This window comes from Alligator mississippiensis, chromosome 13, assembly GCF_030867095.1.
Source record: "Alligator mississippiensis isolate rAllMis1 chromosome 13, rAllMis1, whole genome shotgun sequence".
NCBI lineage: Eukaryota > Metazoa > Chordata > Crocodylia > Alligatoridae > Alligator > Alligator mississippiensis.
The window spans coordinates 53,684,739-53,709,610 of NC_081836.1; the positions used below are offsets into that span (position 1 = coordinate 53,684,739).

At 47.1% G+C, this 24,872-nt stretch overlaps 1 long non-coding RNA gene across 1 annotated transcript; it reads left to right on the plus strand.

The window, feature by feature from the left end:
- Nucleotides 1-24,872, plus strand: LOC132244667 (uncharacterized). The gene is made up of 2 exons (XR_009456375.1): nucleotides 1-1,121; nucleotides 3,663-24,872. It is a non-coding gene; the product is annotated as an uncharacterized LOC132244667 (long non-coding RNA).

The following is a 24,872-nucleotide window of genomic DNA, read 5'->3' on the forward strand; positions in this document are numbered from 1 at the left end:
GAGATGACGTTGAGCGGCGTCGTGTGATTGGCTGCGCGGCTGAGCCGTTGCGTTCCCCTCACGCCTCGTCCCTCGCAGGTGGTCTGCAGGGCTCGGGGCGGGCTGCAAGTGGAGGGGGCGAGCGAGGGCCCTCCAGGGCTTTGGGTCAGCAAGCTGAGGGGCAGAGCGAGGCCCCTCCCTTCGCGCCTTCTCGTGACCGTAGGACAAGTGAACAACCGGCCGCGTGGGCCCGTCGCCATCCCTCAGCGTGTTCGCACCTCACAGTGCGTTCGCATGTCAAACCCTTCCCGCCTCTCCACGGAGCAGGCGAGGCGAGGAGACGCCGCCAGCTGCTGCGGAAGAGGATGAGGCGGGGGGAAGATGGCTGCACCGGCAGAGCTGCGCGAGGAGGATCTGCGCCTCGCGACAATGAGCGCCGCTTCGCTGCTTCCATAAATATCTCGCCGCGCGCCGCCACCGTGATGGGGTGGAGAGGATTCGCGCGCACTGATGGCCCTACAAACAACACTTGGTCGGGTTGCCCACCCTCCCAGATCGGCTGAGTGTGTGCTGAAATCGGACCATCAGATGCTTTGAACGGGACGATTCGTGACGTCGTGCGTGGGGGAAAAAATCTCCCAGAAGAGCTTTGGTCAGAGTTGGCCACCGTAACCGCTGGGAGTCTTGTACTCCCAGTAGTGTCACCCGCCACGGTCAAGTCAGAGGTGAGGTATCGGATGAAGAGCAGTCCAGCCCAGCCCAACACGGAGACTCAGCGGTGGGGCAGACGGATGCAGAAGGCACGCTGCTCCACGGCTGCGCGGGCGGATGGGGCTGCAGTGGAAGAGGAACCCCAGTTGTCTTGGATGTCCTTGCTGCCGGACGCAGGTTTCTCCTCTGCCAAGATCCATGCAGCGGTTGATGCGCAATGGTCTCCTCACATTAAAAAAACCCTCACACGCAGGCATCTCCCACTGGTCCGGCACTTGCTACGAGACCCGGTACCAATACCCATACCTTCCGCAAAGTGCTGCAGCAATGCACGAGTGGCAGCGGGGACAGACGAAGTGAGCACCAGGAGTCCCTAGTCACGGATCCATATGCCGGTCGGTGGTGGCCGTGTTACGGTTGCTTCACCCTCGGTATGGGACAGGAGGGGATTCAGCAGCTGCGATCGTAACCGAGCAGTCCTTTTTAGGATCCCCTCTGCTCACCCTGCATGAGGAGGGGGCTAGAAAAGGTGCTCCAAACACAGACTGTCCCACTTTACCTTACCCTGTTGGATAGCCGCCCCCAGAAAGATGGCTCAAATTGTGGTCAAAACACAAATATGTTCTTTTCACCTTGAAACGTAAAAATCTATTAGGTATCCAGGTGGTAGCCATATTGGTCTAGAGGAAAAAGCAATCAGGACTCGTAGTAGAGACGATATCTTTTATTAGACCAACAAGATTTTTGCCAATTTGCCAATAAAGATTTTTTTTTTGTGCAAAAATCTCATTGGTCTAATAAAAGATATATCATCTTTATTACAAGTCCTGATTGCTTCCAACCATATTAGACTAACTGGACAGAGACAGACCTGAATGTAAATTCTGTCACAGCAGCCAGATTTCTTTCATGTTTTTACATGAGTTTTGCCTGCTGTGCATCTGTGAATGGGGCAGCAAAGAGGCCACAGTTTGCAGAAAAAAAGGGTTCTGAGAAACCAACTAAGATCAAGTGAAGGATGGTTTCAAAAAGCAGAAAACCCCAGCAGGTGTCAGTCTTGTTTAGGGGAACCACTTCTGCTGGAAACAAGCATTAGATTAACCTGACCTCTAGAGGCTTTAAAAAGACAGACATCAAGTCTGTAATACATATATATTAGGGTATGTTGTTCATTGTACTAAACGTGCAAGGCAAAATGATATGGCAGTAAACAGAGGCTGTTGATGCCTCTGAAGTGCCAGGAGAGGCTCAAGATTTGTTAGACATTAATCTCCATTCCTGTAGAGGACTATTACACCAGATCAGGGATAATGAAGACTAAATTAAGAACAGTGAAGGAGGCCCACAGGGCTCATACATAAATACTGCATCATAGATCTCTGTAATCTCTAATTTCTGAGATCATACAGCCTGTCTCCTCACTCCAACCTCAGCACGATTCTTACATTATAATCTCCAGTGCTTTGTATTATTTATCATTAAATGACTTGAGAAAAAGGGTCTTCTATCATTTACTCTCCGGAATACTCTTCTGCAGACTAATACATCTTGCTCTCAGGGCATTCTAGATGATTAGTTTATATTTTACTTAAATCAGTTTCTAAACATAGAAGAGTACTCCCTCCCTTATGTAAAAAGAAGGAATAGATTAGTGCCAGTTATTTCGCTGTCTTTTTAGTTATTAGTAGGAGCTGGTATTAGGAGAATGTAGTATGTCCAGTCATTTGAAGAAATTATTCCTACCTGATTCTTTGTTAAATGAGTTTAAAAACCCTTTATTAAATTAGGCTTTATTTTATTATTGTATTTACCGGTAATTTTTTTTATTGCGAAAGCGTCTCCTGATGAACTGGTATATGGCCTTTTCCTTGTATTACTATAATATTATGGCTCTGTACTGCTTCTCCTACTCATGTAAATCTTCCTGTTGTCTTAAATTGGACTACTTTTGCGAGTAAGGATAATTTGCATCGGAAATAATTGCAAAAAGTAATTGGGACCCTAATCTCAATTAATCCCCCTTTCAGTGTGGAAAAGTGCATAGCACTGTTCAGAGCAGATAACGTGGGGATCGTGGAAGTTAAAGAATTGGTAGGCATGAAATGGAAAACCATTTTTATGTCTCCAGTCAGGGCCATTTAAACTGCAGTAGTTTTAACCTTGACCTGAGCTATCCATCCTCTTGTAGGCTGAGAGAGAGGATAGATTTTTGTCTTAATAGCATTTCAATCCTATGCAAAGCAGTAGTAGTTAACTGATGTGAATCTGTGTTGTGGTTCTGTGCTACAAAATGTTACCCTATTTGACCCGAGTGGCGAGTCAAAATTTACGGTCCTGTAGGCTATTTTTTTTAAGTGGAGACCTTGGTGATTGAGGTGGACATCTATGATGCAGTTGTTTATTTAACAGAAGATACAAAGCCTTGCTTTTTTGAACAAAGAACTCAAACAACCAGAGACTGTTTCCTTGAACACAGCCCACAGCCTCTTTCAGTCAGCACCCCAAACCCAAAACGTCCTTCTCTGTGCTTATCCTAGAGCTTCAGACCAGTGTTTTTGTGGCCTATGCTGAAGCTGCCCCTCTGTCTTTCAACATGCTGCCCCTTTTTCTCCTGTACTTTCACACACACCTTGTCCTAAACATCACCCAGCCAAAGTCCTCCATGCCAGGAGCATTCAAATTCATGAGCTGCTTTGCATTTGCCTCTGGACAATCTGGAAGCATGTGTTTAGCTGCCTCCTCCAGCTGTCTTACAGCAGTTAAACCTACCAGCTTCAACAAGGTTCCACACAAACTAAAACAATAAAAACCTACTGAAGTGCTACCCTGAGGCTTTCCTTCATTTCTCTGAGGCCCTTTAGGGAATATGAAGCTATTTTACTAGTAAAATGCATAGAGAAAATCGTAGTTGTCAGTATTCACATATCCAAAGTATTTTGCAAATGCTATACATCTTTCCTTTTTTTCTGCAGCATGCTTGGAGTGCAGTATTATAATGTGCTTCATGCGGAAGGTTAGCCTTGGGCTGATGAAGAAAGAAAAGTTTTGTAGACAGAGAAAGGAGGACTAAGAGGCTGATCCTGCATCCGCTGAAATTCTGCACCCAGGGACAAAGCACCCACTGATCTAAACGATGCAGAAACATCACGAGTGGGTAGATATTATTCTGAACCCCACAAATCCCTTCCTGCCTCTTTTAACTCTCACTGAACCCAGATGTTTTACTATCCCTCTTACACTGAAGCAGAAAGGAATGGACCAGGGTTTAAAATATGTCTGAAAGCTGAGAAGTAGAGGGGCACCTTGAGGCTCCAGATCACCTGAGCTAATTTCTTGTTTTCAGACTGCATAAACAGTCTGGTAGCAGGGAAGCGGGGGAATGCTCTGCCTTTGATCTGCAGGCTTCCCAGATGACAACTCCCTTGGCGTTATCTTCCATCCTGGTTCTGAGAAGACAAGCTCGGTTCACTGATACTGCTGAAGGGCATGTAAACTGCAGCACAGATTCCAGTCCGATTCAGCAAAATAGTATGATCCCCAGGACAGGAGTCACACAGGTCCTTAGCAGGCCTGGATGGATTGTCAGGAGTTGAATCTGGAGTCTTCTCTATGGCCAGACTTCTTCAGGACAATGGGCCTGCAGCTATAATGGTGAATTCTCACTGCTTTGAAAAAAATTGAGGGAATGTTCTACCAGTAAAAGTTCAGAGAATTAAGCTATAAGTATAGATAGATTGGACCTCCCCGCCTCTGTTCTTATATAGCTGTTTTCATCAGTCATTCTCAAAGCACTTTTCAAAGGAGGACACTATCATTCATTAGTTGTTCAGCACTTGCATATTTCTTTATTCCTTCAAAGCACCTCAGACATTCAACCACCCTCATTTTACCCAGGAAAAAGAGTGTAAATTAATGCTATGACCCTCATTTTAGAGGTGGGGAAACAAAAGCACTGATATTTAAGATTTCTGGGTGGATTCCTCTCTCTGCTTCGGGACCTGTTCCCTTGGCCTCTGCCTGGCTCTGGTTTCTGTGGGACATGCCCCATTGTCTCAGCTTTGTTAACTCTGCAATTTGGCTGACACCTGTGCTTGGGGGAGCCATTTCATGTTCCTAGTGCAGCTTTATTAAAACAAAATAAATTATGCTAAGTAAAACGCTCACAGAAGCGAGGCAGACATTATGAGGTAAAATTGCTGGCACAGCAGGGGTTTCCGCTCCGGTATAGCTTTGACCACAGCCACTTCAGCTGCAAATTGTGTTCTCCCCCTCATCAAAATTAAAACGGGGAGTGTTAAAACCCTATTTTTTCAGGCCAAGAAGTAAACAGACATGGCTTCTGGGGAAGAACTGGTGACTGCCTGAATAAAAGAGAGCTTCCCACCATGAGACTTGTACTGCTGGGCCTTGCAGAGGGTAGGAAAGGTCTGGAGAAGAAACCAGTGTCCCACTGTTTGGTGCCATCTCTGAACCAGCTAACATTTTTTCCAAACTTGAAATGGTTCTCGCGCCTTTCTTCTCCTCCCTTCCCCTCTTTTTCTTGTTAATACTTAGCACTTACAAAATGTTATATAGGCATTACCTAATTGACCCTCATAGCTAAGATAACCTAATTTATAGATGCACAAATTCAGACAAAGGAGTCATGAGATGTGCCCCAGACAGAAGTGGAGGCAGTGTTAGAGCTGAGCAGAACCCAGATGTTCCTGGTTTTAATGCACAGATAATTAGACCATGTCTCTCCCTTTCTATGGACAATGCTGTAGACACACATTTTTCTTTATCACAGGATTGATGGATGCTTTTGTTCATTTGATGGGTAGAGTTGTGTAGACTTCTAACAGGCTCCATTCCCACTCCTCTCCCCTCTCTTTCCTCTGTGTGTGTTTGGCACAGCATGTCCATACACATATTTTTTTGCATTCATGGACCTTTTCCTTCATCTCAGTCTTCCACCTAGCAGGCAGGGATACTTCTTACCCCAGGGCTGCATTTTTACAAGATCAGATTCTCGCTTTTTGCAATGGAATGAAAGTGGCCTAACAGATACGTCTCATCAAACCTGCCCAGTGGCTGAGGTGTCCTATGTGCTCACCCAGGAGGGAGCTTAAAGCAGGGGAAAGGAAGAAATTCTTGTCTAAATATCAGTGCTGATATTTAGTCTCTACATTTCTACGAGTCGGGGAGGATTTCAGATATGTGACTTTGAACTGTCACTCAGGTTCCTCACATGGGCTCTCTTCCTTCCTTTTTTACTTCACAAAGTGAGGCTGTTTGGAAATGCGAGAGGCCAGGAGTTGGGGGCAGGAACAGCAATGTTTCAGGTTGACCTTTAGGGAGTACTGGCAACTCAGTAGGTGGCACTCTTGTCTCTGAGACAGCTATGGGGACAGGGGCTGCTCGGCTGTTGGAGGTGATGTCCTTCCAAATGAGACGTAGCTGCCTGTGGTTATTAAAAAATTACTTTATGCACAGGTTGGGGTTAACCCATGATGAAATGGCCTGTGCTGTCAACACCAAATTGTAGCAGTTTATCGATCAGGCTGATGCTTTCATTTGAGGAGTATGTTCCTCAACCTGTGTCCTAGCATTGTTACATGCTGCTGAAACATGGCTCAGTTCCACCCCAGTAGTCGCTGCATTTCAATGACGGATTAATTGAACTGTCTGTTTTCCTCTGTATCTCCCTGAGAGAGGAGTTGTAAGGTTTTAATTATTTACAACTGGCAGAGTCAGATTCTTGGGAGATAAGTATTAGAGGAGTGTGAAGCATCATATGATAATGTTGTGCAGCAAAGCATCTGCATAATCAAACCAATCTGCCAAGGATCTGCACTTTCTTTTCTCCTTTTGCCTTTCCCTAGCTCCTTCCATTTGACAGCCACAGAGTATTTAGCCAACATTAATGAATTAAGGTAGGTAGGAGATATATGAGCCCTTCATATATGATATATATCACTTCATCCACTGCTATAATCAACAGTGGTTTGCCAGCTTGGGGCAGTGCTACTTTGCAATATGGACAGCAAGGATGTATGTACTGCACTTGGGAGTGTATGTGCATGTCTTCCCTAGCTTTAGTTTACATAGCTAGGGCACCAGGGTAGGCTCAGGCCTCAGAGTGGGCTATACAAAACTCCTTGGGGACCATTGGTGTGGGTAGTACCTCAAGTCCCTGCTTCCCCAGCTTCCCTGCTGTGGGTACTTAAGCTAGCTGGATCAGAGCTAAGTCACCTAAGTCCTTCTGTGTTGCAGGCAACTTCCCCACAGGTGCAGAGAAAGAGACATAGATGATAGCAAGTGCAGTGATCATCTGTGTAACTAGATTGCAATTGCTGATGTTGGCAGTGGATCAGGACACAGAGATTAATTTACAATGCTAATCAAAAATGCCTTGGGCTCTTCCATGCTGGATCATTGGTTCCCCACCAACTAGAGGGAAGATCCCAGTTGGTTAATTGCTGGGGCTGCTCATTGGGCAAGGAAGAAGTCCCACCCAAGCAGTCCAGTCCTACTTAGCTCTTGAGATCTGCAGAGAATCCTGGCAGAAGATCAAACAGCTGAAAGCAGGGTGTTGTGTGTGGTGCCGACAAGTGCCACAGCATACCGAACATAGCAGCAGCCACAGCCATCTGCAGTTTGCTGTCACCAGTGTTTCCTTAGAACTTCTGCCATTGCAAGACACTCATGTTCTGGGGTGTCTGTCTCTTCTCTCTCACTCTAAGATTCACTTTGTCAACCGGAGTTTTCCCCAGGGTGAAAAAGAAGAGGAAAAGATGTAGATGCTGACTGTATGAGTTGAGGAGGCCTGAGGATGAGTTGTTGAGACAGGGAAGGGGCAAAAAGGGAAAGGCTGAGGCATGTTAGAAGGAGACCAGCCAGGTTGTCATTTTGGACATTTGCACATCTCTAGGCAGTAAATCAGGCCATTCGCTGAAGCTTTGTGGGTAACATTTGTGCATTATAATGTTTACATGATATCTCAAAACACTGAGCAAAGCTGGAAACTAGGTTTTAGTTCCACTACTTGGCACTGAGATGTGGGATCTGAACCCAAAGTAGAAAGAGGGCTGAGCTTCCCAAGCTGGGGTTAGCCATGAGACACTACAGTGCTGTGCATGGCTAAGGCAAGAGAGATGCAATTACACTGGATTGCAGTATGACTGCCCTGACTTTGTTATCTGCCAGTCTCGTTCAGCCGTGCTTTAAGGGCTGTGCCGGAAAATGCCTCCAAGAACCACAATAGGTCTTGGTACACCTGAGAACCAAACAAGGCTGTGTGATCTACAAGAGTTTACAGGACAGCTGGTAACCAAGAAGTGCCTGTGTTTCCTGCCCATGAACATATCTCATTACAGCCTTCTGAATACACAGCATTTTCTCAGAAACCAGCCTGAGGGACAATTATACATTAATAGCTGCTTCTTTCAGAAGCAGCCAGCCCCGCTCCTGAGAAACAGCTATTTTCAGGCAGCCCTGTTCCTGAGGAGATGCTATTTTTAGTGAGGTCTATTTCTGAGAAAGAAGCCATTTCTTTATCCCGAAACCATGGCCCAGACCCACTAGCTGTGGCTGACTTTCTTTCTGCAATAAATGTTTCCTCTTTACATCTCTGTTGCCTGGAGAAAGTGGTTCTTCAGCCGCTACGCAAAGCAGCACTCTGAATGAGACCTAATTATGCAGACAGAGGAGTGGTGGGAGGTAAATCCAGGCGCATGTACCACAGATTCCACTAATGTTCAGAGCGCAATGTAACAGTTCTCTCCTGGAAGAGAGAGGCCTAATTTGGAAGTCCTTCTTGATCTCCGTTTACAACATACCAAGCATAACGAATAACCCTGCACTTGGGGTTTCTCTGAGTCAATATACTGCTGTAGTAAAACCACGCTGCACCTGGGGAAGACATCAGTGCTCTGCTCTGGGTAAGTTATTTGAAGCAACAGGCATCCCATTTTCACAGTCATTAACCTGTTGCACATGCACATTCAAACTGAGATTCAAGATTCAAACTGGGAATCTGCAATGCCTCAGTGAAAGCGCCTCCATCAGTGCATTGCAGTAGACCTGTCTAATACACTTGGGACCTGCTACCGCTCCTCATTGAGTTAATGGGAACTGTGAGACATTGCCTTGAGCTACCGGCCTATAATATAATTTTGTATGATAGATGAGCTTATATTATTATACCAGTCAGGCTTCTTATTTGCAGAGCTAGCTCAAAAGCTGGTGGCCTGACATGAGAGCAAAGCAAGAGTGAAGCTGTGCTAAACTTCAGCAGACCTGGTGCTTCTCAGGTCTTATAGGATCAGAAGAAATCAGGACTAGACGGGCCCTCATATGGTCATCTGGTCCAGCCCCCTGCTCAAGGCAATCTCAGTTGGAAACAGCTCTTTTTGTATCTACTGCCTGCAGCAGCTATGTGGCTGAAAGCAGCATCGGGGAAGATGAGATGTTGGAGCCATATTGGACATGGGTTTGTGGACATTGATCAGTATTTCCATGCTCAGGAGCTTGGCCTGTGAGCAGTCTTCCCCTATCTGCATGATGTATTCTAACAGCCCCCATCCCTCACCCCGAGTGCCTAACCCTGCCCAGATACCCTGGCGGGTGGCTGCTCAGTACTCAGTCCTGTTCATCACCATTCTGACCAGGCTTCTGGTCCCACAAGCTTCTGGTCTCACTGCTGCATGATCTCTGTTTCCAAGAGTTTCTCTGTTTCATTCCTCCTGTGCCTTCCGTACCTCCCAGATTGCAACCCATACTAGAAGAAAAGATTCTTAAAGAGCTCTTTCCAGAACCACCCATCCTAGCCTTTAAACAAGCACTGAACCTCACCAACCTCATCACCAGAAGCAAAATTCCCATGGCCCAAAGCACACCAAATGGATCCAGACCATGCTGGGACAGGAAATGTAAAACCTGACAACACATCACCACCACTCCCACAATAACTAAACGCCACAGCACAACTATCACCGTTCCTGGATCTTCCACCTGCACCTCCAGGAATGTAACATATCTCAGCCAGTGCATGGAATGCCCTGATGGAAACTACATAGGAGAAATGAAACAATTGTGTACCAGAATGAATGCACGCTGAAAATCTATCAAAGACAAGAATACCCAGCTACCTGTGGGTGCACATTTCTCACAAGACAACCACTCTCTCCCCAGTCTCTCAGCTCTAATCTTCAAAGGGAATTTACAAAACACCTTTCAAAGATGAGCCCATGAACTTCACTTCATAAATCCACTGGATACAAAAAACATGGACTAAATATAGACATTGGATTTGTGGCACATTATAACCTGCCTGCCATCCAATAACCCCAGGTAACCTCCACATTTTACCGGCTACATTTTATCACTGTGTCTTTTCCCCTCCGACCTACCTGTCTTGCACCCATTAACTCCCATCCCCTCTGATCTTCCCTGCCACACACGTGCATTTTCACGGCTTTGCATTTAGCATATTGGCTTAAGCATCTATTCCACCTAAGAGAGCACACAATCATTAGCAGACACTCCCTATGCCTGAAGAAGGGTGTTTGTGCCCAAAAGCTTGTAAAGAACATTTTTTTCCAACTATTGAGTTGGTCTAATAAAAAATATCACATTTACCCAAAGAACCTTGTCTGCCTTCCATACCTCCCTGAATTCTGTACCTCTCTGGCATTTCCAAGAAATGCTTTTGCGGTCTGCAGCAGTGTCCAGGTTCTCTGGCTCCCAGGCAGGACGGCTGACACTTCAGATCTTGAAGCAGAGAACTACTTTCAGAGAGGTAAAGAGGAAACATTTCTTGAAGAATGAAAGAAAAAGTCCATTATGTCTTTTTAAATAGCTGTAGAGAATGGATCTTCATCCTCCCAAATTATTTCTGCGCTACAGGGTCACAACTTGTAGCTTTCAGCATTGTTGGCAAATTGTTTGTGAGTTTTGGTGTCCAGACATTGTAGACAAAAATGCATCATGACACCAGTTGATGACATCTGGCCAGTTCTTTTCTTTTTATCTGTTTTCTTTATAAATAAGCTTTTAAAACATTTCCCAGTTTTAGTGGACAAGTGGAAAGTTATCTGGTGTCACCATATTAGTGAGAGAAGAGATTTGAAGGGTGTCTTTTGTCAGCATGGACCACATGTTCTTCCCTGTACCACAACCCGTGGAGGACATAAACATTTTGATCCCTGAATGTCCCTTCTCGACAGCTTCCATGGTGGGGGGCTAGCAAGGACAGAACAGATGTCTGGTGTTTTCTAACACTGATGAGCACTGTCCACTCCAGGGGCTGTATAACTTGCATGCAATTTTCCAGCTTTGTTTTTACATGAGTTTTCTTGACTTATAATCCATGAATCTCGTGCTTATGCAGATCATAACAATGTACCTTTAAGCTCAGGTAACAGCTCCTGAGAGCTCTTCAGACCATGGAGTTGTAATTAGAATGGCTTAGGCAACATGGCCAGTTAGTGTTAGTGCTTGGCTTGTACTTCTTCAACATTTCCTTCCCACTTTGTCACCATCCTGGGATGTATGCAGCAGGAGGGGGGTGAGAGGGAAAGGGGCACTAACTGCTGTGTGAGCTCCTTCCATGGCTTCTGCTCTAAACTGGAACCACTCATGCTCAGGGCAAGCCCAAACCCTCCCCAATGTCATACTTGTGGTCACCTCCCTGAAATCATAGAATCATAGAAAACGAGGGTTGGAAGGGAGCTTGGGAGGTCATCTAGTCCAACCCCCTGCTCAAATCAGGACTAGCCCCAACTAGATCATCTCAGCCAAGGCTTTGTCTACTTGGGTCTTAAAAATCTCCAAGGAAATCCCTTCCACTGTATCCCCAAACATCTCTTAAAGCAATAATAAAGATGGCATTCAGCACCTGGGCTCTGGTTCCACCTCTGAGGACGCATCAGGAGTTTGCCATCAAGCAGGTCCCTGGAGACATTACTTAGGACATCTGTAGGATCTCCCCATTTGATCAGCTGGCTGCTCTGGCTTGCCATGGATGGAAGCATCATAATGGCAATCCCATATTGGGATCCTGCTGCAACAGCCTCTTCTCCCTCTTCACTGTAAAGTAGATCCCAGGGAGAAGAATGGATTGGTATTTGGAGCACTGACAGTGATCCCCCCTGTGAGCTCTGCACAGTAGGGACATGAAGCTAGAGCATGGCCAGACCTCTGCTTTGCATCCACTGCCTTTGGGTATCACTGCTCAGGGGGCTCGATAGGCTCCAGCCCTGCAGACTGGTCTGGGGAATGCATTTTGATAGTGGATATTCCAGGCGCTGTGGCCAGAAGCTGGGGTGGGGGGTGCTGTACTCCCTGCAGGCATTAACCAGACCCCGCATATGCTGCTCTGGTGTCCGGGACTCACCCTTGGCTTGGTGCAGTGAGCATCAGCTGGCAGTCAGGAGCTGGTAGGGGCCATCCTAGTCGCTTGGAGTAGTCCGTAAAGAAAATGAGGGCTTCAATGCTGACCTGGGAGCTATCTGGCTTGCAGAGAATAGAAGGAGATGTGCAGAAGAGTCCAGAACAGGGAACTGTGGGAATGCCAGTGGAGGACTGCCTGTAGTGGAGCTCTGCAATTCAGGAGACACACCATGATGATGGTGTTGGGTCAGGTGGTTTCACTGTATCTGGAAGGGGAGATCCCCTTCCCAGGCTTGAATGACTTGGTGTAGTTGAGGGTGGAGACCTGTCCATTGCACAGTGGACAGGCCTCCTATGAGAGTCTACTATAGCCTCCCAATGGGAGGATCTTGGCTTCACAATATATGGCAATGGGGGATTGCTCTCAGGGTTTCTTTCTAGCTTGCTCCTATGGCCTTTTGGCTAGGGACAAGCGAGAGTAGGGGGTACCTGAACCCCAAGGCCTCCGGGCTTGGGGCTTGCACATAGGATACCTCCCATGGATTTAGGAGTATTGGAAGCTCCCGGAGGGAAGATATTTGCCAATGGTAGCGTCACTCAGATTTGAACGACTGAGCTCCACCCGGTTGATAGAACTTGGAACTGATTTGGCTGATTTGGCCAAAGACACAAAATTTAAAAAAAAAAAAGCTCTGCTGTAACCTCACTGCAGAATGGCCACATAAAGAGGCAAAGTAGTGGCTAAGGGAGGCACATACCCTGAACTCAGGCAGGGCTTGTGCTCCTGGGTTATACTCACTGCAGGAGATGAGTGTAAGGATTTTTGGCATGGATGGCTGGGAGGTACAAGCATTAACACATGCCCGAACCTATGGCCTATTATCCATGTAGACATACCGTTGGTTTATGAGGCAGATGTCAATAATCCTGGGATCTCAACTAGTGAGTTTGAATTTCTTGGCTTCTTCCTGGTGCTGTAGCTCTGAGCATTGGCAAGTCTCAGATAGTCTGTCCCCTGCCGGAGAATATAACTAGAAGGGAGCATGTGCACATGCATATGACACTCACCTCTTCTAGAGAGCAACAGAACTGCTGGTGTGACTAAGCTAGTGGTGTTCATCCTATAAATAGCCTCATCCAGGCCAGAATTTCAGGCTCCACCAGTCCTGAGTCCAAACCCAATGTATTCTTTTAATGCAGCATTTTTCATTAGGCCCATTAAGTTCAACCCCAAACCAAGCCAGATGGTGGTTTTCCAAAATACAGGCTCTTTCCAGGATTTGACTAGGGTTTTACAGGGATTTAGATGCCATCACACAGCGAGACAGGAGGTCGGTCATGTTTGCTGTACAGTCACAGTTGGCATTTCATTTGCTCTGGGCTAGCTACCATCCCAGTACCGACACTACAGTGCTAATATTGGCAGCAGGAAATGGATCATTTCTACCAGAACTGTGTCTGTTGCTTTTAGTGGGATGGTTCTGACCTTAATAGTGCTGTAACAAAATATATCTATAAATCTTCATTCCACTGGAAAATTGCTCAGTGGCCTTCCACACAACAAGAGCCCTTGAGAGGGCTGCCTCTTTGGCCTCAATGAAATGTGAAGAAGCAGCTTTGACTGTGGTGGGAGCATCTCATCCCCACTGCTTGCCACAGGCTATGCTGACACATCTGAGCTCCTGGTTCTCTCAACATCACAGGGGGTAATGGAGCAAATCCTGAGCTTGTCCCATAAGGGGAAGAGGTTTCCCTAGATCTCATGAATGATACATAATGGGAAGCCCCTTTGGAAGTAAAACATTTCCCTGAATACACTGAGATTTCTACCAGAAAGCCTAGGTAAACAGGGTATAGGAAGAAAAAGGGCTCAACCTTCTGCTGCCACACCAGCCGGGTCACCGTGATGTGACAAAGAGCCTGCCGCAGCCACCCTGCCAGAGGACAATGGGACCAGGAGGCTGGAGTGCTTTGTAAGGGGAGGTGGTAGCCGGGAAGAAAAATAGATAAAAAGAAGGAGAAAGGCCAGGAAATGTCATGGAGCTAGTGAGATGTGAATGCCGGCATCAGGGCATTTAAATGTCAGGAGAAAAGGAAATCGGCAAGTCGAGGTGGGATGGATTTTAATTAAAGCATTAGAGCTGAAGAGGAAATGAAACCCACTTGCCAAGCAAGCTCCAAAGCCTTTCTGTGCAAAGGACTTGACTTTTGTTTGCCTTACGATGCCTGTGTTATGAGAGAGGGAAGGCAGCGGGGTGCTAGGCTGACATGTTGAGAAATGCCACCTTTGGGAACATCAGCATGCAGATACATATGTGAGCAGCTGTGTGACACCTGCACCCACCCCTGGGTGTGCACAGCAGGAGCTCCTGAAAGCCAGGCCCAGATGCCAGCAGAAGGTGGTTAATAAACTCCCCTGACTGCTACAGCAAAGGCCTTATCCCTCATTTCCTCGCAGCGCACTTATATCGTGTGTCACTTTTCATAGAGGCAAGAGTACTCACACTGTGCAAGCACCTCCCAGCTCTGTTAAGCACATGGGTTGCTTGCACAATTTCCATGCATTTGTGTGAGCAGAGTGTCTCCCCCCACCCCCATTACAAAAATACATTTGAAATCAATTTAGGAGGCATTCCTGATGAAAGTGCTGCAAGGGACCTCGGTAGTGATGCTAGTCATTCAGGCACTGGTCTGATCTTTGGTGCATATCACAAGTTGCTTTGATTTACAGTGGCTCCATGGGACAGTTTCAGCAGCTGGGTAATCTGCTGGGCATAAGGGAGCCCTGGCCATGCCCCTTCTTTTCCCAGTCAGACCGTCCACATCATCGGCAAAGGGGAGATCAGTGCAGAAGCGGCTCTCCAGCTCTCTATCACCAGAAGAGTCTCCCGCTCAAGAAGGGCTCAATGATAGGTGAACTAGATATTATTAGTACATAGCTGATGTGAGTGCCATGTTATAGGAGACACTCCTGGTCAAGTGATGAAGGCACAGTGTTGAGGTGATGTGAACAAGGACTGAGGGCTCTGCGTAACCCATATCCTTAAGGGCATGTCAAAGGTGTGACTACACTACAGTGTGTGTGACCATCAGTTAGCAAGGGAAGGGTACCCACTGCAAGGTAGCCGTGCCAACTCATGCTCCAACCACCTGGGGTCCTGGGTGAATTCAACTGTTCAGCTCTCACTAAGGTCACCTGTGCTACAGGTATACTGCAACAAATACCCACACTGATGCTAGCTCAGGCATGTCTTTATGAGCTGCAGTCCTGCTCCTGGATTGTTCTGTAGGCATTTTGCACAAGCCGAAACTCCCATGCAGGCATTGTGATCGCTCTTCTACTGCTTCACCGCTGAGTGCTGGCTCACAAATGTGCCTGTTTACATTCACGGCCACACTACACTGTCACCCTTCTCTCGGTCTGCCAGTCTACCAGAAGGACCCAGTCAACTGATACAGCACAAGCACGATTAAAAAATAGAAAGGGAAATGGTCTTCAGACTTGTGTTCCCCCTGCAGTTATTCCTAGAGCTTCACTTGTGATCACCTAGAAACATCACATCGCCCACTCTTGCTCAGTACAACAGTGGAGTGTGCTGCAGGGTATGCTGCAAACATGGATCTGTGCTGCCCCATTACACACCACCCTGCTGCATCCATACAGAAATGCTGCCATCAGATCATTTCAACTGATCAGAGTAGCAAAAAAAAAAAAAAGACTCCTAAAGCCCCAGATACCAAATTAATAAGAATAAAAGCATGTAGGTGAGAATTAAGAAGGCATTAACATTCTGATGGCATCTGCTGACTGAATTAAACTACAAAAATGAGTTCAGCTGAAGCTCAGGATCAGGACAAATAGTTCTCAGATGGAAATTACAGTGATTTTTCAAATCATGCACAAAAGAACGCATTTTTAGGACATTTTTGCTTGCAAAGTTTTTTCTCCACGTGGAGAGCTAAGGCTCGGCTCAAGAGGCTGTGCGGTGAGATGATCTAGACACAATCGGGTCCTGTCTCTACCATCAAGACCAAGCTGGCTTGGGTTTGGGGAGGGGTGCAGCTTGAGCTATAACTCAGTTTCCCAACAAGTCTGATTAACATAGAAGGAGGACAGTTCTGCTGTCACATTTGAAAGCCATTTCATTCATAGCTATGACACAACCTAGTACGGACCCAGCGGGAGAGGAGGGGAACAGCTTTATGAAATGAAGGAGGCCCAGATTTGCAAAGAAGGTGGATGCATGATTATGTGGGTAATTATGCACATCACTGACACATGCCGATACGGTGATTGCTAATAGCGAGCACAAATACCAGGCAGCTGAGCATGTAACTGCCTGAGCTGCAAGCACACAGGTTGGGTATGCTTACCCGCTGGGGATGCCCCATTGAGCACCATAACAATAGGGCCTTTGTCTCGCAGCACAGGTCTGATCTCAGAAGCAGGGTGCAGAGATAGCTGGTGTGAGCCAGGTCAGAATGGATCCTCATCAGACACTAATTAATTTGTTCTGCTCTTTGATGAGCTGTAAAATACCCTCCTTTCCTAGAATTCTGCCCTGCTTTTATCCTGCATTCTCTCCTGAAGCAGTAAAAGGAGAAGGTGCTGATAATGACCCCCGCCCCCCAGTTGTGATAAAAGCCATCAGGGTCACTAGGGACTTTGCTCTTTTTCTGTCAGGAGCACAAAGCTTGTGAGGACTTGGAGAGATTGCCCAACGAAGAACAGCTTTTCCCATAGTTTGGAGAATCTAGGGCACCCTAGAAAAACAAATTGCTCCCATTAGGGGGTTGCAGTGAAGACCTTTTGTAGACAGGGCTCAGACGTGGGGTCAGACTGTTCGACTCTATTGATGCTGTACATACAACACTTGACCCTAGATCATGACAAGGCCTTGCTTGGGATAGAGAGGTCCATGTCACTCACAGCTCAGCCGATGCAAATCTATCACGTCTTCTCTAATGTGGAAAGCAAGAGCTTTTCTTTCCCTGTTTTCATCACAGAACCTCCTTTCTCCATCCAGAGTCAGTAAAAGGGATGTTCTGAGCTAACAGTGCCATCATCAAGCAGACCTGGGTGGACAGGGAAGCCTTGTTGCATATCCAATAGCCCAGCCCAAGGGCAAAAGCAAAGCTTCCTGAATCTCCTGTTGAATTCGGATCATAAAATTCTGCCACAGGATATGTACTGATGGCTGAATCTTTACTGAGAAAGCCCCTCTGAAGGCCTTTCAGTGTTCAAAGGGATACATTTATTCTCCCTTTTGCTGGCTTACAAGTCCATTGAGATCTAGGAAATTTCTATTCCCATATTACACTTCTCTAACAGCAGTCGCACTTGTCATGTCCTTTCAGATGTCTCCTATGTTTCCCAATGCTCTGACTTCCTGCAACATGCACAACGAGTTCTCCTCCACACCTCTTTTCTCTGTGCCCCTGTCTATACTGCAAAACTGCTGAGACCTGGCTGCAGCACTGGCTGGGGAGGGAAAGTGAGGACAAGGAACTGAATGTGCGGGAGATGAGACTGCAACTTGTTGGCCTAGGACAGTAGGATTGAGAGGAGAAGCCCAAGGATGGGAACTGGTACTGGTTAACTGAGTAGACAGGGAGTACAATGATGAGAAAAGCATGGGGCAGGGTTACTACATGATGATTAGGCGACTTTAATTCAGCCATTACCTAGCTACATTTGATCTGAGCCTTCAAGAGGCCGAGAAGCGATACTACATGGTGCCTGACTTGGCACCCCAATACCATTTTGTGAGTGTGTTCCAGCTCTGTCACTTCATCCACCAGAGGCAGATTGCAGCCACCTCCAAGGCAGAGCTTCACGGCAACACTACGCTGTAAATAATACCTTTTTCATCTGAAACTGCGAGAGGAATCCTCTGTAGGTGGAACACGCTCATTTTTGGTGCTGGAACTAGGCCAGAACAGTGGGCTTACACAATTACGGCAAATGCAATAGGATCTTGAATGACCGCAGCTGGTCAGGACTTTACTCAGTATTGAACCAATGCCCCGACACAATAACAATGAAGACTAAAACGGAGGAAAAAGAATTGCACCTATTGAATCATCAGTGCCACTTCCTACAACCCTTCCCCGAATTTCCTGCGGGGGTCTCCTGTCTGCATACAACCCTAGACCTACCTGGCTCACGTGATGCATGTCTGCCTTCCAGCCCATGACAACGGTACTCGGGTATTTATGTCACATATGTTTTGTATGCATCAAATCATATCATTAGGGCCATGTCTAAAACACAGAGTCAAGGAGGGCCTCTGTGAGCTTATCACAGCTAAAACAAACAGGGATTATAACCGTTTTGAGATGCTTTAGGTTGTTTCCAAAGGATACAGGCAATAAAATGAACATGGTGTGGAGAGACTGCTCATACATCTCTGCTGGGAAGAGCGGAAGAACTTGCAGGCTCATAATTTTGGATGGCAACTGCATTTCTGTTTTGATTTCAGACTGCATAACGCACCCTTGGAGACCGGTGCAGCAAATGTTACAGATGGAAGGAGGCTTTGTGTGGGCCCAAAATTAATAAAGAGAAAGCTAAGAAGTGAGCTGGCAAATGAAGAACCTTATGAACAGGCCAATATGTGTGCTAATAAAAGTGCCCAGTTCCCAAACAGTTTCTCAACCACACCACTGAAGTACACACCCTTCTGGCAGGAGAGAAGATGGGAGCACATACTTTTGGTTATACTTGCTGGCCAGCTGGCTACGCTGCTGGTTAGGGAGCCGGACTGAATGTCATGGTGTCAGGAATAAAGAGGGGAACTGAAGTGACTGTGACTCTGCAGTGGCATCTGGTGCAACTTTTTATGTTATGACTAAATTCCCATTTCCAGTCAGGTGCAGCCAGTGTAGTTTTTGGTCTGGAAATCAGGAGGTTATCTTATCCCAGCGGTTAGAGAGAAGTTGAGGCTTCCAAACTGGAAGGCAGTGGAGAAAGAAACTCAGAGATCTGAAACCTTATAATTTTGTCTCTAACACATTTAAAGCCCAGTTTTCATAAGCAGTATCTACAGTTGCATGCCAGCATCATAAATGTGAATTTGCATCCTCCAACCTTCCACCTTGCCGGAGCTGATCTAAGCCGGTGGGTATATACAGACACACCATCTCTAATGCTATGGGCTTCTGAGTATGGGCAAATTCATACTGAGCCCATGGTAAGTCCCCTTCTGAAGTGTGAGCCCCTATATGATTTTGGGGAAAAAACGTGGCCCATGGAGCCTCACTGTGAAGTTGCCTTTCCAGGGAGATGGCTCAAGCTTTCCCCCCGCTGCGTTATGTGAAGCACATTGTGGTGCATTGCATCCGCTGTTACTTTCTGTGGATCTGCTTGGGTCTGTGCAATAGGGCTTCAGTGAGGCAGCAGTGAAGCCTATGAAGATGAATACAGACAACCCTGCCTGGAAAGCTGGGACTAAGGGGCTGAAGATAGGGGAGCAGTATGCAAATTATGAATTCATTTGTGCAAATTAAAAATATCCAACCCTTTCTGGATTCAAGCTGGCTTCCACATGCAGTTGCAGCCCTTTATATCTATTGCATGGAGACAACAGCTGCTATTACGCGTCCAGAGGCTGCCTCTCACCATGGCATCTAGACTCCATTGCAATACACAGCAATTTGCATCACACACTTACGTACCTCAGGAAATAAGCACATGCTACCATTAACCAACTCCAGCTTTGATTGAGTTGCTAGAGGGAGTAAATCTCAGAAAGAGAAGACTCTTCACAGGCATTGCCTTGCTGCATCCCTAAATTCCTAGACTCATAGAAAATGAGGGCTGGAAGGGACCTCAGGAGGTCATTTAGTCCAACCCCCTGCTCAAAGCAGGACCATCCCCAACTAGATCACTCCAGCCAGGGCTTTGTCAAACCGGGTGTTAAAAACCTCCAAGGATGGAGCTTGCACCACCTCTCTGGGTAACCTGTTCTGCTGCTTTACTACCCTCCTCATGAGAAAGTTTTTCCTAATATCCAGCCTAAAGCTCCCTTGCTGCAACTTGAGACCATTGCTCCTTGTGCTATCAATTCAGTCCCCTTACAAGACAAGGGGTTTTGGGCTCATGGCAGCTGCCAGGTGACATATCCAAGAGTTAGTCTAGAAATAGAAGAGGTAGAGGAGAGTTGTGCGACTCATTACCCCTGTGAGTTGAGGGTGGCAGGGGACAGGACTGATGTTCAGTCTCATGCTCAAGCACCCCTATATCTGCCTCCCTCCTTGAAAATCATGATCTACATCAGGGATCATTATTATTAGAGTGGGTCAGATGATTCATTCTTCATGTTCAGTGTGGATTTGGCCCTATCCTTTGTTTAGGAATAGTTAGAATCATAATAGGAAAGACAAGCTGGCAGGGTCCGTAGAAGGTCATCTAGTTCAGCCCCCTGCTCAAGGCAGGATCATCCTCACCTAAACCATCCCAGACTAGCGTTTGTCTAATGCGCCCTTGAAAATTCCCAAGAATCGAGATTCTACAACCTTTCACGGTACTTGTTCCAAAGCTTGACCACCCTCTTAGTGAGAAAGTTTTTCCTCCTTTCCAATCTCAGTTTCCTCTGCCATGACTCCATCCTGAATTTGTAGACGTATTCACCACTGTTTCAATGAACAGTCACTCCACTGTTCTCTGAACTGTTCTCTTTGCTTTTGATTGTGGGGCAAGTAATAGGTCATCTCCGTCACATGGTGTTGTTTTTGCTGCTTAATTGGATGAATTAAACCTTTTCAAAGAAAGAAGTAACCAACATCAATTGGCTTTTAATGCCCTCTCAGCCCAGAGATAAAGAATAATTCCCAGTAAAATGCATTAGACTTTTGGCCCTTGTATTTCCATGAATCCTCAGATGCCATCTAAATATATTTGAATGAAGATGATGATGATGTGTTGTCTCAATCAAGGACCAGGACTCAGCGGTATTAGGCACTGTGTAAAAATGGAACAAATAAATGGTTCCCACCCCAAAGAGCTTATAAATTAAGTAAATTTGAGCTCAGGGTTAGCAAAGAGAAGAACACAGTGTTCTCATTTATTTTGCCTGATTCACTCAGCTCTCAAGCAGGCATAAGGAGAAAACAGAAAGGGACTGCCTGCAAAAGAGATCACTCTGCTCACATTAAATATTTGGGGTGATATCAGGACGGTGGGGAAGAGAAATTTCTGCCTACACTGTAGTCAGGGTGTGTAATGTTGGAGCCTGTCAGACCCTCTGTCTACGTGAGAACAGCTAGAGTTCCTCTGGATAGACTGCAGTAAGTTTGTGTGGCAACCAGGGTGGTCTTGGGTTTAAAGCAGCTGCAAATTCAACCTCCTGATCCCATGCTCTTTGCAGTGCTTGCTTTCTCTTTTCCCTGCTTTGGTTTCTCAGCCTCATGTTTCAAGGACGCCCAGAAAAGGCTGTTCTTTTCCCATCAGGCTGCATCTCTGCAGAGCAAGTCTGAAGCCCTCGTCCATGCCAGGCTTGTTTGACCTCCTTTCATCGCCAGATGTTTCACTGGAGAGCTACACTTGGGAAAGCTCTGGGCTGCACTTGGCTGCCAGTGAGCGCTGGCTTGGTCAAGCCATTATAAACCAAAACAGCGCAAGAAAAACAGGACGTAGTAGTCTAAGTGGAATTGGCCGAAGGCAGAGCTGAATCCAGGCATTTGCACAGGGAAACACACCTGCTCTCAAGGGGTTTGGTCTTCAAAAATCACCTTAAGTCCCATAGACAAGTTGAGCTGAGTTGTCTGTATTTGATATTCCCCCCTCCACTTGCCTAGTAGATTATGCTAAACTCAATGCAGTATCCTCTTTCTAAGCCTCTCTTACTGCATTGTACCCTACTGAGCTCCCCAGTTGCAATCCAACATAACCAGGTGGGAGGAAAAGGGCAACCCATTGTGAAGGTGCATGGTGGGGCTGGTAGACAGAGATATCTGAAATACTGGCACACAGTGCAGCCTAATGGCTGCCAGCAAGGCTCACTTGGAGTGGGCATGCATAGGCAGTGAAGGGCTATTTGGGGAATTCGCCGTGGACCTCTGTATGTTGCAGGACTTTTCTTCTCAAGCATGGAGTTTGTTCTGCAGGGCTTCAGTCTACTTTGGCAACATCTCTCTGCCCTCCTCATTCCTCCCTCAGCTTCCTCATTTGGGGTCAAATTCTGTCCTGACTTACAAGTGGTGCAAACCTCTTGAAGCCACTGAGAGGAGCTGTGTAAGACAGGAGCCAGGACAGGATTTGACTTGAAACCTGGCCATGTGGATGCAAAGTGAGCAGGTCCCAAAGACAATGCAGAGCTGATTAATGCTGTTGTGATGGCAGGTGTCACCCATCAGCACTGCTATGTATAGTCCTGCAAGTTCATGTGCTCATTTTGCAAGCCAATGCTCATCCTTGGAAAGACGCCATCCCTTGTTGTCAATTTTATTATGCGCGGGGGGGCAGGGGGAGAGGCAGGAGTGTGATCTGCTGTGGCCTCAGACAGGAGCCAGTTCCTGAGGCTCAGCGGGTCTGGGAGCTGAGCTGGGATCTCTAGAAGAAGGGTTTCCCTATGTGCTACGTGCTGTTCCAGGACTCACATTCAGGTGTAAGAAAACACGCTCATCCTCCATGCCAGGGCTGTCCAGCTACCGGGCCCCAATGCCACAAACTCTCCGATGCCACCCACCCATAGGGGCAGCTCCTCCCCATGCCATGCACACAGCTCACCCCCTCCTATCCAAGTCTGCCATGCAAGCAGCCCCACTTTGCCACCACACACGTGGGCTTCTTTTGCCACGTGCTCAGCGTGGGTATCCTGGTGCCCCTGCCCCACATGCAGCATGGGCTGCCCTGCCCCCAGGAACAAGGTCAGGAAGTGGACGCTGTAGGAAGTAGGGGGAGCCCGGAAACTTGCAGGCCCCATGTTGACCCCTCATGGGCACCCCGTTGGGCAGCCCAGCTCCACGCTGTTAATTTGATTTCTCCTCCACTTGGAAGCTGAGCTGAGTTGTTGGTCCTGTGCTGCCACGCGGGAGAGGAACAGCACCGTGCTGACGTGTTTATTAGAGCCCAGAGAGAAGGGTCCCACCCACTGAATGACCAGCATCATGTCCTTCAGCAATCGGGTTTCCCCATCCAAATCCCAGCTGTTTATTTTAGGAAATCTGCCTGCCTGTTGTCCACGGCTGTGTGACTAAAGACTGTAGCCGGAGTCGCGACTGGCATCACTTCGGTGCTGTTAAGCCAGTTAAGACTCTGGCCCTGGAAACCCTGCTGCAGTTCTGATGTGGGCTAAGCAAATCTAATCCTCTCATTAATGCCAGTCTCATCACTTTGGTAGCGGAGCACCAGCTTTTTGTGTGTTCTCAGTTACGCACGAGGAGGAACCACAGGGTAGTCAGCGGGTCCTACACTACTCAAGGTCTTCTGCTGTATCCCGCACTCTGGTTTCCAAGCACCTTTCGGAGGAGCAGTAAAGGGGAGTCACATCAGGACATGAATATTCAGGCTGGGAGCTAGACCTGACCCCAAGCTCTCCACTTTACCTCTCCTGCTTTTTCTGTTTCTTATCCCAAGCAGACAGTTTCTCACTGGATGGTCTCCTTCCAGAACGAGGCCTCCTTCTCCGGCCCCGTCTCTTCAGCCGCCAAGCCCTGCACGGTGGCATCATTCAGCAACCTGGGCAAGAGGAGCAGACTGATTCAGAAGGAGGAAGGGATCTGATCACACTGTGTTCCGCCTTGCACACTCACAGTGACATTTCAATCTCTTTTAAACATCCGCTCCCTCATTCCTGCCTCCTAATATTCCCCAACGGCCCTGGCGAGAGCTATTTTAATCCTTCATCATTCATCACGAGGCCCCTTCCTGTTCCCTTTCCATCTGCTCCGGCATGTACATACTCGTGTCGATCCGCCGAGAAAGCCCCTGCGGTAGCCATCGTTGGAAAGGTCACCCCGGGATAGTCACAAACAGCAGGTGTGAAACGATCGCTGGCGCAATTCCAGGCATGTGGCAGGAAGGAAAAGCCTGGACAATAGGAAGGAATGGGATTGTGTTTCCAGCTGAAGGCTCATGGCAGGGCGATGGGATGGGACCCATCATGAAAATGTGAACCGGTTAGGCTGTTGCTAAGCCTTTCCTCCTCCAACCCAGTTGTTTCCAGCTTGCTTGAAGCCATTTAGAAACCCTGCATGTACAAGTCACTATGCCTCAATCCCTCCCAGGCAATCAGATGAGGTAGATGTCATCCCTTACCTTCGACATGGGTCCTATTGCTTTCCCTGATGAACAGCAAGGTGGATTTTCCATGACAAAATGAACTTCAGGATCTTAAAACATTTGGAATGAGCTTCTACTCTAACATGTACAGTTCAGACACTGCTGTGATTAGAGAGCTAGCTAGACAAACCGCTTTCCTTACACCCCTATTCACAGCAGTGTTGTGTAAGAAAAGAACGGGGGTTCATTTAATGTTGCAGTGTAACTCAATTCATAGGAACAGTGTGAATAGCATTAGGTACCCGGAGGATGCTTTCATGCCAGTGTTTTGCTTTAGTGGATATAAATGTTGCACTCTGAAACCAGTAGAGAAGGGCAGCGATGGAAGTGTCATGCTATCAGCGAATATGGAGGTTAGCACTGGCACAAAATTCATGGTCTCTGCCCCAAGGTACTTCCAAAAAGGAAGTCAATCCAGGGCAGACACCTGATCGGCCGGGTGACCAAAAGGGGTTTCTGTCTTAGAGTGAAACTGGCCAGGAAAGCTTCTCATCTCATGTTGATCTAATAAAAGATATCAAATTCA